This window comes from Callorhinchus milii, unplaced genomic scaffold (assembly GCF_018977255.1).
Source record: "Callorhinchus milii isolate IMCB2004 unplaced genomic scaffold, IMCB_Cmil_1.0 Scaffold3, whole genome shotgun sequence".
Taxonomy (NCBI): Eukaryota; Metazoa; Chordata; class Chondrichthyes; order Chimaeriformes; family Callorhinchidae; genus Callorhinchus; species Callorhinchus milii.
In genome coordinates this window covers 46,422,837-46,436,017 of record NW_024704744.1, presented here as the reverse complement: position 1 = coordinate 46,436,017, position 13,181 = coordinate 46,422,837, and positions in this window count along the sequence as shown.

Genomic DNA, 13,181 nt, shown 5'->3' with positions numbered 1-13,181 from the left:
GACGAAGTGAAGACGGTGGAAAGGTACGACCTAAACCATTCAAGGACAGTGCCTTGAAGGTTGAGGTGGGAGGACAAGCGGTGGAGTAGGATAGCGTGGTCGACCGTATCGAATGCTGCCGATAGGTCGAGGAGGACGAGGAGACAGAGGGAGCCCTGGTCACAGATGGTCAGGATATCATTGGTGACCTTGACCAGGGCAGTTTCTGTGCTATGAGCAGCACGGAAACCTGACTGAAGGGGTTCAAAAAGAGAATGGGTGGAGAGGAAAGAGCGCAGTTGGGAGGCGACAACTCTTTCCAAGACCTTGGAGAGAAAGGGGAGGTTGGAGATGGGCCGGTAGCTTGATAGCTGCGACGCATCAAGGGAGGGTTTTTTCAGGGTGGGCGTGATGATGGCAGTTTTTAATGGAATGGGGACAGAGCCAGAGGAGAGGGACAGGTTTATGATGTCAGTGATGTGTGGGGCAAGAAAATGGAGCTGGGAGATAAGGAGTGGAGTGGGGATGGGGTCAAGGGAGCAGGTGGTTGGTTTTAGGGATAGGATGAGTTCAGTGACAGAGGGTGGGGAAACGGGTACGAAGGTGTGTAGGGGAGGATGGGTAGGAGTCGGAGTGTGGGAGGGAAGGGGTGGGTGGTGGGTGGAAGTTGGAGGGGAAGTGACCGCGGAGCGGATTCCCTTGATCTTGGATTCAAGGAAATCCAGCATCTCCTCGCAGTGAAGGTTGGAGGAGATGACCTGCGCGGGGTGGCGGGGGGGACGGAGGAGTCGGGATGTGGTGGAAAACAGTAGCCTGGGGTTGTTCTTCGCCTCCAGGATTATCCTGGAGTAGAAGGACGACTTGGCCGAGGCTAGAGTGGAGCGGTAAATTTTGAGGAGGTCCAGCCAGATTTGTCGGTGGACCGTTAAGCCGGATTTGACAAAGGTGCGCTCAGCAGCCCGCACCTGGCATTTCAGTGAGCGGAGGTGGGTGGTGTACCAGGGGGAGGAGCGGGAGTAGGAGACAGTGCGGGAAGTGATGGGGGCAAGAGTATCGAGTGTGGAGGAGAGGATATTGTGGAGGAGGGAGAGAGGAGAAGAGGGGTCGGTGAGGGTTGAAGGCCAGAGGGAGAGGAGTTCAGAGGACTCCAAGGCATCGGTTAGGGATTGTGGGGGTAACTTCTTCCAAGGGCGGTAGAAGATGGTGGTGGGTCTGGTGGAGGTGGGGAGGGGGGTGGAGGTGGTGAAGGAGATGAAGTAGTGGTCGGAGATGGCCTTGTCGGTAATAGTGACATCCGAGACACTGAGGCCCCGGGTGATCACCAAATCGAGTGGGTGGCCGTGACTGTGAGTGGGGGAGTTTATGTGTAGGGAAAGGTTGAGTGAGGAGAGCAGGGAAGAGAAGTCTGTGGAGATGGAGCAGGAGGGGGTGAAGTGTAGGTTAAAGTCGCCCAGGATGATGAGGCGATCGAGCAGAGGCAAAGAGATGTGAGGAGTGTTGAAATGTCAGAGATGAAGGTGGGAGAGGTTTTAGGGGGCCGGTAGAGGAGGAGGATTTTAAGGGAGAGGAATGAGGGGTGGGAGAGGGTGAGGTGCTCGAAGGAGGGGAAAGAGCCAGTGGAGTAGGGGGATAGGGCAAGTGGTGTCCTTGAGATAAGGGCAACACCACCGCCACGGCGGTTGGGGCGGGGGATGTGGTGGGAGGTGTAGCCGGGTGGCGTGGCCTCCGTGAGGGGGAAGGTGTCGCCTGGGGTGAGCCACGTTTCTGTCAAGGCCATGATATCAACGTTCTCATCAAGGATGAGATCGTTGATGACCAGGGCCTTGTTGCAGAGGGAGCGGACATTTTGCAGTCCGATGTGGAGGGAGCGGTTGACAGAAGGGTGTGTGGGAGGGGAGGGGGGTCCAGGTTGTGAGGCAGGGGTGGGGGAGATGGGGATGAGGGAGGAGAGGTTGACTCCCCGGGTCTGTGTCCGGGGTGGCTGGCGAGAGTGGTGGGGAATGGGGCAGTCGGTGTGGCTGCTGCTGGACAGCCAACGCCGAGTGCCACGGTGAGCCCGGCGGAGGATTCCCAGACTGGAACAGAGGGAGGTTGTGGGAGGGTCAAGTGGGGATAGAAGACGAGAGGGACGGAGAGAGAGGAGGAGAGAGCGGGAGAGATGGAGAGGGGGGAGGGTTTGGGGGGAGAGAGGAGGGGGGAGGGAGGGAGGGGGTGAGGGGGCTCGGGTCAAAGCGGCAGCCATAGTGCGCACGCGGGGACCGGGAGCGAGCGGTCAGGTGGATGGCATTATCCCGCAGATTGGGGCATCGAACCCAACAGGACCATAGTGGGCTCTGATGTGAGCCCTGGGGGGGGGGGGGGGGCGGGGGGTTTTTTTTTTTTTTTTTTTTTTTTTGTGCGCGCGCACTCACCTGAAAACTAATCTATGACGTCGCAGTTCCCCCGCTCCGCCCCCACACCTCCCTCCACTGCCCTAGCTGCACTCGCTCCGGCGTCGAGTTTAAGTACCTGGGTCAGTAGGCCCAGGCTCCTCCCCGCGCTGTCCTGCTGCCGCTCCCCGACTGGCTGCACTCGCTCCGGCGTCGAGTTTAAGTACCTGGGTCAGTAGGCCCAGGCTCCTCCCCGCGCTGTCCTGCTGCCGCTCCCCGACTGGCTGCACTCGCTCCGGCGTCGAGTTTAAGTACCTGGGTCAGTAGGCCCAGGCTCCTCCCCGCGCTGTCCTGCTGCCGCTCCCCGACTGGCTGCACTCGCTCCGGCGTCGAGTTTAAGTACCTGGGTCAGTAGGCCCAGGCTCCTCCCCGCGCTGTCCTGCTGCCGCTCCCCGACTGGCTGCACTCGCTCCGGCGTCGAGTTTAAGTACCTGGGTCAGTAGGCCCAGGCTCCTCCCCGCGCTGTCCTGCTGCCGCTCCCCGACTGGCTGCACTCGCTCCGGCGTCGAGTTTAAGTACCTGGGTCAGTAGGCCCAGGCTCCTCCCCGCGCTGTCCTGCTGCCGCTCCCCGACTGGCTGCACTCGCTCCGGCGTCGAGTTTAAGTACCTGGGTCAGTAGGCCCAGGCTCCTCCCCGCGCTGTCCTGCTGCCGCTCCCCGACTGGCTGCACTCGCTCCGGCGTCGAGTTTAAGTACCTGGGTCAGTAGGCCCAGGCTCCTCCCCGCGCTGTCCTGCTGCCGCTCCCCGACTGGCTGCACTCGCTCCGGCGTCGAGTTTAAGTACCTGGGTCAGTAGGCCCAGGCTCCTCCCCGCGCTGTCCTGCTGCCGCTCCCCGACTGGCTGCACTCGCTCCGGCGTCGAGTTTAAGTACCTGGGTCAGTAGGCCCAGGCTCCTCCCCGCGCTGTCCTGCTGCCGCTCCCCGACAAAGGCATTGTATGGGTATACTTTCTGCAAGAGTATACTGCAGGCCATCAATTCTTTTATATTTTTTTTTGATGAACATTGTGTGCCTGCCTGGCTCAGTTGTACCATACTTTTTGAGTTAGAAAGTTGTGGGTTCAAGCCCACTTTGCTGAGACTTCAATACAGTTACACTGGGGTTTCACTGCATTGGTAGAGGTGCCGTCCTTCAGATGAGACATAAAACCAAAACATGTTTGCTTGTTCAGGTGGATATTAAAGATCCTATGACACTATTTGAAAAGAGAAGCATGTTTTTCGCAGTGTCTTGGCCAACAATACCCCAAATATACTGATTATTCACTTCCTATGTTGTCATTTACAAATTCACATTCACTATACTTTACTGAATATCCTTTTAAAAACTTTGAGACATCCGCCAGACATGAAAAGCACAATATTAAATGGATTTTATTATCATTTATTTATTCTTTTTCAGTCTCTACCTGTATTATTGGGTTGGAGATTGGCTGGGAGACAGAGCTCCCAATAACGTAAACTTGTTTGTTGTTAGTTCAAGGGTTAATATGCAAGGCTGGTCATGAACTCCATAAGCCAGCACAAGCCTCATTTGAAACAAGATGTCTACAATTTGAATGTTTACAAAGTTTGAGCCAAAGCCATATTTACACATTGGTGCCTTTGAATAGTATCAATGTATTATCCAATGTTGGGTGCACATTTAAAACTAGCCTACCAAAGGCATACAAGGATACTTGCTCCCTCACTAAAGACTGGGAACAACAACAACAACAACAACAACAACAAGATTCCATTTATAAAGCTCCTTTCACGTCAGGAGGACGTCCCAAGGCGCTGCACAGTTGGGTCATGACCCGAGCAGGGGGGAAATGGTCAGGGTGAGGGGAGAGAAGGGAGGGAGCGAGGAGGGGGGAAATGGTCAGGGTGAGGGGAGGGAAGGGAGGGAGCGAGGAGGGGGAAGAGAGTCGAGAGGGGAGCTGAAGGCACGGTCAAAGAGAAAGGTTTTGAGACCGACCTTGAAGGAGGAAAGGGAGGAGGCGGTGAAGGCACTGGGGGATGGAGTTCCAGAGCCTGGGGGCTGAGAGGCTGAAGGCCCGACCACCGATGGTAGGGCGGTTGGGGCGAGGGATGTGGAGCAGACCGGAGCCGGAGGAACGGAGGGTACGGGCAGGTAGGTAGGGGATAGTAGGTTGGAGAGGTAGGAGGGAGCAAGGCCGTGAATGGCCTTGTAGGTGAGGATGAGGATCTTGAAATCAATCCTCTGGGGGATGGGGAGCCAGTGGAGGCGAGCGAGGGTGGGAGTGATGTGGTCCCGAAGCCTGGTGCGGGACAGTACACGAGCTGCAGAGTTCTGAATGACCTGCAGCTTGTGGAGGGAGGTGGCGGGAAGGCCGGCGAGGAGAGAGTTCCCATAGTCCAGCCTTGAGGTGACAAAGGCGTGAACTAGGGTTTCAGCAGCGTGAGGGGTGAGGTAGTGCCGTAGTCTGGGGATGTTCCGGAGGTGATGGAAGGCGGTGCCAGTTGTGGTGCGGATGTGAGGGAGAAAGGACAGCTCAGGGTCGAACAAAACGCCGAGGTTCCTGACTGGCTTTGAGAGGTGGAGAGTGCAGCCTTGGATGCTGATGGTGTCAGCGCCTGAGGTGCGGAGGCGCTGACGTGAGCCAATCAGGAGGGCCTCATGACTAGAAGCACAATCATGACTAGAGATGTAAAAAATGGAATCTTAATTCCCTTAAAAAGAGAAGAAAGAATTTGCATTTTTGTAGTGCCTTATCATGTCAAAATATCTTAAAGCATTTCACAAATATTTATTGTCAAGTGTAGTGATTACTTTCATTGAAGGCAATCTCAGCAGTTATTTGTGCAAGCAAAACCCCATAAACAGTTAAGACCAACTAATCCATAGAAATACTGGCCGGGAAACAGGGAGAAACTGTATTCTCTTACGTCTTGTCTGAAAGGTGGTAACTCCAACAATGCAACATGCCTGCAGTACTGCTTATTGTCAATTTAGACAATGAGCTCAAATCCCAACTTAAACCGTTGGCTGGCTGGGTTATTGTCAACAGTAGCCTGGAAACCCAGGTTATCTCTGGTTGTGAGTTGCAGACTTCTAGGTTGTCTGGAAAGTTGATCAGGGAAAGCCAATGAGCAAATGTTGGAGAAATCAAATCTGGACATGATGAAAGCATAAAATTAAATTCATAAATGCTAAAACATACACCAGTAAATGAAAAAGCAGAGTCTTGGAAATGCTTTGTATTGGATGCCTCCTTTAGTTCCTACAGTTGAATTCAACATAGACATATGTGATGAACTTCTCTTTCCTTTAAACTTTAATAGCCATGTAAGTGAATGGATTTCAGTTGGAATATTCAATTGGAAGGATATTTTTTACATCTTTTGGCCCAATGGATCTTTGCTTTAATTCAGCCAGACTAACAAAAATGGAAGTAGGATGTCTCATTGAATTTCTCTGATTTACTGTCAAAAATAGTCTCAAAACTGGTGATACAATTGAAATTTGAGAAATGAGAGGAAATGTTACATTTATGATCTATAACAAAAACCTTAGGAGAAAGGGGCAGACAAGCTGACCCAGAATCTTCTGCACAACTTGCAGAATTTGTCTATAGTGGGAGATGCTAATTAGCCCAGGGCACAGAGCTGGGTGCATTGTACTCCTCCATTAAGAATACATGTGAGCTCACATTGACTTGGACCTATAAATGGCAACTTGTTGAACAAGGTTTAGCATTGAGCAAAAACCGATTCTTGTGATGTAACATTACTTTTAAAAGGCTCTAAAAATGGGTTTTAATGGACTGAGATCAGCTTATGCTTATAGAAAAATGTTTCTTTATGAATTGTTAGGGCTTGTAGTTATTAATGTAATTAGCCAGCCTGGATATTGCCTTTGGAATGAGTACACTATTCATAGAAGAGTTGTTAAAGAGAAAGTTTAAAATTGCAGGTGCCATAAGATGGTAATTTCCAAAAGGTTTAGATGAAATCAGTGTCATTCATGTTGTATCTGTAAAATGGTCTGTGTCAGATCGAAATATGTCAAAGTGCATTGGATTATAATAATAATAATAATCTTTGCATTTTGATATAATGCTTTTTCATGTCTTCTAGACGTCTCAAAGTGCTTCACAGAATAGACTGCAAAGTGAATTGACTATATATTTGTGGGCAAAACGTGGCAGCCAATTGCGCACAGCAGTATCCCACAAACAGTCGTGGATTGAAGTGACCAATTTTTTTTTAAGGATCATTATCAGGCGTGTGGAGTAAGGAAACTTGCCCAAGGTTTCGCCCTGCCGGGAATTGAACTCTCACTTGTGAGGCGAGTGCTCTAACTACTGAGCTACAGTTCTTGTGCAGTTACCTGGTGACATTGGTGTGCTAATGCACCAGGTTTTGCAATGCAAGAATTCCCTCAGTGTGCCAATACATGAATCACTATGTTTTGCCCAACTGAAAGAACTGCTGAGTGGAGACAATGTGCTTCCAAGAGAGTGAAAAGTAACTGAAGTAATTTGCTTTGGTGAACTCTTCACAGCTGATAAAGTTTATAAAATGCTATTGTTATAGTCTGGAAATATTATTATCATCTTACCGAGAGATATGGAGCCAGTGAATCTGGGTGAGGATGGAGTTGATGGGTTTGTGGAGCCTTGTGTGGGAGAGGATCATGCTGTGGAGTCTGTCTGGAAAGCCTGCAACATTGACCAAGAGGAAATCTTGAGCAATCACTTAACAAATTATAATATTCAAAAAGCCTGTGCCTGAAAAGTTGACAATAAAGTTTCAATATGTGTATTGTGGGAAGGCTGAGAAAATAGCTAAGAGTGATATGGTGAAGTCACATGTAATCCAGAAGGAACATCCACGGTGTTGAACAATTTATCATCCAAGAAAGTCTAAACATGTTTATCATCAGCAGAGAGACTACAACACGAAGCTATAATAAAGGTGTAAAATGGATACAACATTGGAATTCTAAAAATAACCACACTGGAGCTCATGTGACCAAAGTTCATTACCTGAACAAGAGTAACTGAATGTTACCTACCACCGCATGTTGAGAGTAAGGTAGCAAGCATATGAGGGTGAAAATTCCGTTCAGCGTTACACTGTCACCTTTGACAATGCCAGCCTTTAATGGGATTTGCCCATTATAATTGCATATTACCAAAGAAAGACACTGTATGTAATGCTGAATTGAATTTTAGCCTAAAAAGTTTCCTACCTTACTCTTTCCCCAAATAATTAGCTTTTGAGTTTATGTGGAAGTTTATATTTCTGAATATACATTAAAGAGAAAAGTGCATATTTATCGGACTGGGATCTGCTTGATTCTGTAGCAATCACGTTGTTGTTTATGTCTGGTTTAACCAGAACAGCCTTCTTCCCTTGCCTATTAAATGTAACCACAGGTCCATTATTAGTCTCAGCCTGTCTGCTAAAAAGGGGCTGCTGTCTGATCCAGAGCATTGGTACCACATTTTTTTTCACAAGTATTACAATGTCTGAATACCAGAATTTGTGCACGTAATATTGAAAACATTTAAAAACATGAGTAAGGAAGGCATGCAACTGACAAAAATAATAGACTACTTTTTGAAACCATTTTTAAGTCATTTCTGCTACTTCCTAAACTTTGATCCCCTAAGGTGTTCATCAAATTGATACATTACATGGTGATGGCCGTACAGAATATTCCTTTTTCCCACAAAGTAAATCTTGTCTGTTTATATTTGCAATAATAATAATCCCTAGATTTGATATAGCACCTTTAAAATTGGGAGGATGGTCCAAAGTGTTTCATAGGATATATTATAAAGTGCAGTGACTGTGTGTTTTGTGGGAAAATGTGGCAGCCAATTTTGTGCACACAGTATCCCACAAACAGCCATGAAGTGATTGACCAATTTTATCTGGGGGTTTGTTGGCCGGGACCCCAGGAGAAACTCCCTTCTGTTTTTGAAAACTGTCATGGGATCTTAAACATCTATCTGAACAGGAAGATAAGCCCTCAAATTAACATCTCATATGGGGGGGCAGCACCTCCAGCACTGCTGGGAGTGTTAGCTTAGACCCAGGACTTGAACTAACAATCTTCTGACTCAGAGGTGAGAATGCTACCGACTGAGCCAGGCTGACAAACATAATAGTATGGTAATCAAATTACGAGTGGCACATTTGTGTGAATTATGCAAAGTACAAACTGACAATGTTCTATCCAGTTTAGTCATTTAAATATTGAGCTCTGAAACACAACTAAGGTGTGGGATGGATGAAAGAGAAAGAAAAGCTGAATTTATTTGTCTACACTAAAGTGAGGGATGTCAAGGTCATCAGATGCGGGATATATTACCATCCTTACCTTATTCTGAAGAATATTCAGTGCAGGTTGACAAGATCTATGATATATCTATGATATATAGCCAATTCACTTTATATTTTGTAAAGAGTTTTGAGGCGTCTCGAAGACTTGATACGGTACTATATCAAATGCAAGGATTATTATTGTTTATTAATATTATCTAAGGCTTGGGGACCTCAAGAGTGTGCGTTGGACTACAGTAGGACTTTAACCAGCTAAAACCACATTGCTTGCAATTGTCAGTACTATCTGGCAAGCTTCCTTCTACTTATATGTGAGACATTATGTGTAATTCAACTGGTGCATTGCCTACAAATGCTACACTTGACAGTTACCTATGAATTGCTTTAGTGACATTGTAGATATTATAGTGTTCTATATGAGCTTGTGGAAAATTGAGCTGGAAAGGCCAATTCAAATTAGGGGTGAGATTGTGGCAGAGGTGAGTGAGGTTGGAGAGATGGAAGAAAGCAAATTTGGTCATAGCCCCGATGAAAGGTTTAAATGAGCGTTAAACAAAATGCGAAGGTTCAGCACAAACTCTGTGAATTGGAGGGAGGAACTGGGAGGTCGATACAGTCAGCTCCTTTTGTGGGAGCCGAGCAAGAGTGCCTCAGTTCCAAGAGCATTGAGTTGGAGAAGGTTACGGATCATCCAGCACTTGACATCAGGCAGGCAATCTGTCAGAACAGTAGTGACCCTGGAGTAGTGACTGAAGAAAGAAACAGTTTTGGGTGTCATTTGTATACATTCAGAAGTGGATCCCAGGCCCTGTGGATGATCTTGCCAAGGTGAAGCATGAGGATAAGGAAAAGGAGAGGAGTGAGGAAAGAGCCCTGAGGAACACTGCACACAACCATGTGGGGACAGGAGGAGAAGCCGTTAGAGAAGGCAAAGTGAAGATGCTGGGACACGTCAGATAGGAATGAAACCAGGAAAGTGAAGAATCATGGAGGTGTGTCAGGGAGGAGAGACAGTGGAGTAGGATAGTGTGGTCAAACGTTTCTAAGGAGGCAGAGAGATTGAGGAGTACAAGGAGGTACAGGGAGTCCTGGTTACAAATGTAAGGTGTAATCTCCAAGGTGCTGGTGCACCTTGGAGATGAGAAGGTTGGAGATTGAAATGAGAACCAATTGGACTGAGTTAAACTCCTTATCTATGTTGGGTTTTAATTCATTTCTGAATCAATTCAAATGCTTATTAACAACTCCTCAAAATGGAATCTGAATGGAAAATCTGTTTAGATAGGGATTTAACGAGTTAGTCATATCCTTTTAAGAGCTGGATTTCTTCCGTAAATGGAGTCTTTGTAACAATAATATACTTTAATAACATTCCCACTCAGCTTTTTCCTGAATGCAACATGTCGAAAAACTCTGTGAAGTTGTAGGCCATTTAGGTTCTGTTTCAGAATGCCATCGTGAATACCTGCGCACAAAAAAAAGATGAAATTTCAGGCAGGAATAACATGAATATATTATGAACATATTACAAATAGCACTGTTAATAGGAAAAGGATCAGAAGGGCTTCCCATTTGCATCCGGAACAATCTTTATTGGGAAATACACAGGGATTTCCGGATATGCAGCCATTAAGTCACTTTAGGCAGGTTTGTGGCAGCAAATGGCTCACTGCTCCTTTAATTTTCAGCACTGCTGTCAACAGCAGCCTTGCCTTTGGGGGCAGCACTATAATATGAATGAAGTGGTGCTAACACTTACTGCCTCTAGTGTCAATAGCACCGAGCACAGCAAATCTGCCGGTGGGTGCGCTGTCTGATTTTAGACTTTCTGGTTTACGTGAACGTCCCCAGAGATCGAGAAACTCTATGGGCTGCAAAAAAAGTTGTGCATTTGCATTGCAGTTTTCATGTTACCACTGTTACCTTAAAGTCTGCTCTGCAGAGGGTTGTTGGAACTTGCCCCCTTCCCCCCCACAACTCCTTTCTATCTGGAACCATGCATACAGCAGAATCTATTTTAGCATTTTTTAGGGAATTAGATGAATATCTGAAAAGGAGAAATATAGGAAGGTATGGGGTAAAAGCCAGAGAATGGGATGAAACTGATAGCTCTTTCAGAGAGCCAGCATAACCATAATAGGCACAAAGGGTTGAATGGCCTTTTTTGTGCAGTATGTTTCTACAGTACTAAAATGAATGGGGCATAATCCAGGCACCATCATCTGGAGTCCTATTTGAACTAGTTTTTCACTGGTTCATTGAGCATGGAGCATTGAGGTTGAAAATGTAATATATGCAAACTGAAGGTCACTGAGCTAACAGGGCCATCTGTGATCCCAATCACAGTCAGGAGTTTTGCTCTCAGCCCACTTCCTGGCCAAGCAAAGGCCTCAAAACTCTGATAAAAGGTTATGAAAATAACTCAGGCTACATAATGGGGGGCAGGGTGTGCACTTTCACAGACAGTCTTTAGGAATGAATGGAAATCGTGATGTTTCATGTTATTTATTCTGATACTTATCAGAGATTCTGTAAATTCGTGAGACTTCACTTAACTGCTGGTTTAACTTAACACTTCACTTAACTCTAATTTTCTGATTTTTCTTAGAAGTATGGATATTTTGTTTCATTGTAGTTTTGAAATGATTTTTTGTAGCCCATAAGAAGAAAGGTTTGCAAAATAAAAATTAACTCTTCTGTTAAACAATGTCTTGCACATCTTACAGCAGTTTCTACCAGATCACTGCAATATGACCATTCCTGTGAAAAATATCTTTACACTTAATGAATGATTCAAGCCACAATCTAGTGCATAAACTAGACCATTTGTCACATAGACCCAAGGAATAATGAATCCTTCTCTACAAAACATACCACCCAAGTTTTTCTTCAAAACAGAGTCAGGGTACCCCTTTTTTTGTCTGGAGCTGAATGAGTGGGATGAGTCAATCACAACTCTTAACATTCATGAAACATTTGAGTTTATGCACAATTTACCACCCTCTTTAGAACACGTTGAAAATGTAATGTATTATCAGTCTGTTGTTTAATTTAACAGATAGGTGGTGTATGTGAAAGAGTTAATCAAATTGTTTGAGCTCTATCATCAGTAAGATCGTCTATTGTGTGTTTTAGAACATAGTGTACTTGCACATTAACTGTAGCATCATTGCAAATTCAATACAAGCCTACACGAGACAGTAATGTGTATTACAGTTCAATGACAGCATCAAAGACCTACTTTGAAGTTTTGTTAAGCAGGATCAAAGATCAAAGAGAATTGTACATATTTAAGCTGGGACTTTTTCCTTCTTTCTTTCGTAGACTGGCTTTCATTAGATGGAGAGTGAATGGTCACTCCCGAGTTTTGACACAAGTAACCTGGGTGACGAATCACCACCACAAGCTTCTTACAGACAAGTCATTCTTCTTCAAAGCTGCTTAGATTATTTTGTACAAAAATTTCAAACTCTTTTTTATTTCTAGTAGTTAGTTAGTTAGTACCTTGCTATTTATTTATATCTTTGTATCATTTAAATTAGTGGTGGCGAACCTTTATGATTGACCAACAAAGTACATTTTCTTGATTGAATATTTCTTGATTGATGCCATGAATCAAAAAATGTTCAATCAAAGCAAAAACTGAACACATACTACCGATTGAATAGACTTACCAAGACTTATGCGGATGTTCGGGAAGCCACTTCTTGATGGCGACAGGTTTAATTTAAATGATTTAATGATTTAACTGATTTAAATGATTCAACGAATGGAAAGGAGTTTCTCGCTGTATCCTGGCCAACACTCCAAAATAGTACTGGGGTGTTGTTGAAGGTGTCATCTTTCAGATGAGACATTAAAATGAGGTCCTGTCTGTCTGTCCATTAAAGATCTCAATGCCAAGATCTCTTGGCATTATTTGAAAAGGGAAGGGAGTTTGTTCCAGTATCCTGGCCACCAATCTCCTAAATAATCATCCTAATCATCATTCCTATGAAAAATATCTTCTTTGGATTTAATAAAGAGAAACTATACCTTCCCTTTTCTTACACTTTGCATTCTACAATGTTGGAGATTAGATACCCAAACGATTATTCTCAAAGCCTGAGGTCCATGTATTCCTTTTCTAACATTGTAAAGACCACCTATTGCCTCTTTAGCAGCTATTCTAGCCAGACATGTCTCTGAAACCTTCTATCATTTTACTTTGCTCTCAGTCTCTTGAGATTGACAATAGACAAGATAACCAGAAGTCTCACAATCTGGAATCATGTTTTGCTTATAGGTTTTCTATGCAGCAAATATATTTTAAAATAATAATTACTCCCTGGAGATCAATTGTCTACATCTTTCAGCACTGGTCCAATGTCTCCCATCCACCCATCTCTGTTGCTCAGTCTTTCCCTGTATATTAAATGATAAAAATTGTAACCTCATAGATCTATGGTTTTAGAATAAATTGACCATGAAATGAC